The 3,527-nt window shown below is 41.0% G+C and overlaps 1 non-coding gene across 1 annotated transcript; it reads left to right on the top strand.

The window, feature by feature from the left end:
• The first annotated feature begins 2,709 nt into the window (after positions 1-2,709).
• LOC112739291 (small nucleolar RNA R71) lies at positions 2,710-2,817 on the top strand. Its single transcript, XR_003170223.1, has one exon. It is a non-coding gene; the product is annotated as a small nucleolar RNA R71 (small nucleolar RNA).
• Positions 2,818-3,527: the final 710 nt, after the last annotated feature.

The following is a 3,527-nucleotide window of genomic DNA, read 5'->3' as shown; positions in this document are numbered from 1 at the left end:
ATCCATAACTTTAAGGCAAAGTTACTAAATACTAATGATCATGTAATAAGACACAAACATGGATAAGCACTTAACATAAAGAAAACAAAAAACTGAGAATTTAAGAACAAGGAATGAGTCCACCTTAGTGATGGTGGCGTTTTCTCCTTGAGGAACCAATGATGTCCTTGAGCTCTTCTATGTCTCTTCCTTGCCTTTGTTGCTCCTCCCTCATTGCTTTTTGGTGCTCCTATCCTTAGTTGCTCCCAATAATTATGTGGAGGAAAATGTATCCCCTGAGGTATCTCAGGGATCTCTTGATTTGCAGTCAAATATTCTACCACTGAGCTATGGAAGCTTTTGTCTTCCCTTTTCTCTTCTTTTTTTTTCTTTTTTTTTTTTTGAGGTTTCTCTGGCCTTAGGTGCCATCAATGGTTATGGAAAAGCAAAAAAATAGCTATGCTTTTACCACACCAAACTTAGAATGTTGCTCACCCTCGAGCAAAAGAAGAAAGAATAGATGAAGAAGAAGATGTGGAAAAAAAACTAGGATTATTAGGAGGGAAGGTGGGGATCCTGTGGGGTCCACAGATCTTGAGGTATCAAGGATTTACATCCCTGCACCAATTAGGCATGTAAAATGCCTTTGCATGCAATTCTAGCGTTTAAACGCCGAACTGATGCTTGTTCTGGGCGTTCAACGCCCAGATGCAGCATATTTCTGGCGTTGAACGCCAGCTTCATGCTTGTTTCTAGCGTTCAGCGCCAACTCCATGCTCTGTTCTGGCGTTAAACGCCAGACAGATGCTCCTTACTGGCGTTTGAACGCCAATGAACTCCTCCTCCAGGGTGTGCTATTTTTTTATGCTGTTTTTGATTTTTCTTCAATTTTTTTAGTTGTTTTTGTGACTCCACATGATCATGAACCTATGAAGACATATAACTAATAAAAAATATAATTAGATAAATAAAAATTGGGTTGCCTCCCAACAAGCGCTTCTTTAATGTCAATAGCTTGACAGTGGGCTCTCATGGAGCCTCACAGATGTTCAGAGCATTGTTGAGACTCCCCAACATCAAACTTAAAGTTTGGATATGGGAGTTCAACACCAAACTTAGAATTTGGTTGTGGCCTCCCAACACCAAACTTAGAGTTTGAATGTGGGGCTCTAGTTGACTCTGTTTTGAGAGAAGCTTACTGTGCCTCTTTCCCATATTTACAGAAGGATGTCCTTGAGTTTTAAACTCAAGGGAGTCCTCATTCAATTGAAGGACTAATTCACCTCTGTTAACATCTATCACAGGTCTAGCTGTGGCTAGGAAGGGTCTTCCAAGGATGATGGATTCATCCTTATCCTTCCCAGTATCTAGGATTATGAAATCAGCAGGGATGTAAAGGCCTTCAACCTTTACTAACATGTCCTCTACTTGTCCATAAGCCTATTTTCTGGAATTGTCTGCCATCTCTAATGAGATTCTAGCAGCTTGCACCTCAAAGATTCCCAGTTTCTCCATTACAGAGAGTGGCATGAGGTTTATTCCTGACCCAAGGTCACATAGAGCCTTCTCAAAGGTCATGGTGCCTATGGTACAAGGTATTAGGAACTTTCCAGGATCCTGTTTCTTCTGAGGCAATCTCAGTTGATCCAATGTATTTAGTTCATTGGTGAACAGGGGAGGTTCATCCCCCCAAGTTTCTTTACCAAATAAGTTGGCATTCAGCTTCATGATTGCACCAAGGAACTTGGCAACTTACTCTTCAGTAACATCCTCATTCTCTTCTGAAGAGGAATACTCATCAGAGCTCATGAAGGGCGTAAGGAGGTTCAATATAATCTCTATGGTCTCTAGATGAGACTCAGATTCCTTTGGTTCCTCAGGGGGAAACGCCTTATTGATCACTGGACGTCCTAGGAGGTCTTCCTCTTTGGGATTCACATCCTCTTCCTCTCTTACAGGTTCGGCCATGGTAATTAATTCAATGGCCTTGCACTCTCCTTTTGGATTTTCTTCTGTATTGCTTGGGAGAGCACTAGGAGGGGTTTCAGTGATCCTTTTACTCAGCTGGCCCACTTGTGCCTCCAAATTTCTAATTGAGGATCTTGTTTCATTCATGAAACTCAAAGTGGCCTTAGATAGATCAGAGACTAAGTTTGCTAAATTAGAGGTATTTTTTTCAGAGTTCCCTGTCTGTTGCTGAGTGGATGATGGAAAAGGCTTGCTATTGCTAAACCTGTTTCTTCCACCATTATTAAAGCCTTGTTGAGGCTTTTGTTGATCCTTCCATGAGAGATTTGGGTGATTTCTCCATGAGGGATTATAGGTGTTTCCATAGGGTTCACCAATGTAATTCACCTCTGCAATTGCAGGATTCTCATGATCATAAGCTTCTTCTTCAGAAGATGCCTCTTGAGTACTGTTGGATGTAGTTTGCATTCCATTCAGACTCTGAGAAATCATATTGACTTGCTGAGTCAATATTTTATTCTGAGCCAATATGGCATTCAGAGTATCAATTTCAAGAACTCCCTTCTTCTGAGGCGTCCCATTACTCACAGGATTCCTCTCAGAAGTGTACATGAACTGGTTATTAGCAACCATGTCAATGAGTTCTTGAGCTTCTGCAGGCATTTTCTTTAGGTGAATGGATCCACCTGCAGAAGTATCCAATGACATCTTAGCTAATTCAGACAGACCATCATAGAATATATCCAGGATGGTCCATTCTGAAAGCATGTCAGAAGGACACTTTTTGGTCAGTTGCTTGTATCTCTCCCAAGCTTCATAGAGGGATTCACCTTCTTTATGTCTGAAGGTTTGAACATCCACTCTAAGCTTGCTCAACTTTTGAGGAGGAAAGAACTTGGCTAAGAAAGCCGTGACCAGCTTATCCCAAGAGTTCAGGCTATCTTTGGGCTGAGAGTCCAACCACACTCTAGCTCTGTCTCTTACAGCAAACGAGAAAAGCATAAGCCTGTAGACTTCAGGATCTACTCCATTAGTCTTAACAGTATCACAGATCTGCAAGAATTCAGTTAAGAACTGAAAAGGATCTTCAGATGGAAGTCCATAGAACTTGCAGTTCTGTTGCATCAGAGAAACTAATTGAGGTTTCAGCTCAAAACTGTTTGCTCCAATGGTGGGGATGGAGATGCTTCTTTCATGTAAATTAGAATTAGGTGCAGTAAAGTCACCAAGCATCCTCCTTGCATTATTATTATTTTCGGCTGCCATCTCCTCTTTTTGTTCAAAAATTTCTGAAAGGTGCTTGCTGGATTGTTGTAATTTAGCTTCTCTTAGTTTCCTCTTCAGAGTCCTTTCAGGTTCTGGATCTGCTTCAACAAGAATATTCTTGTCCTTGCTCCTGCTCATATGAAAAAGAGGGAACAGAAAAATAATAATAATAGGGATCCTTTTTACCCAAGTATAGAGGTTCCCCTGTGTGAGTAGAAGAAGAAAAGAATGTAATGTAAAGAAGGGAAGAAGAAAAACTCGAACACAGAGAGGGAGGTAGTGTTCGAATTTTTGGATAGGAGAGAAGTCTTAGT

This window comes from Arachis hypogaea, chromosome 13 (assembly GCF_003086295.3).
Source record: "Arachis hypogaea cultivar Tifrunner chromosome 13, arahy.Tifrunner.gnm2.J5K5, whole genome shotgun sequence".
Taxonomy (NCBI): Eukaryota; Viridiplantae; Streptophyta; class Magnoliopsida; order Fabales; family Fabaceae; genus Arachis; species Arachis hypogaea.
Note: the sequence above shows the minus strand (reverse complement) of the source record. Positions and strands in the feature narration are given on the sequence as shown.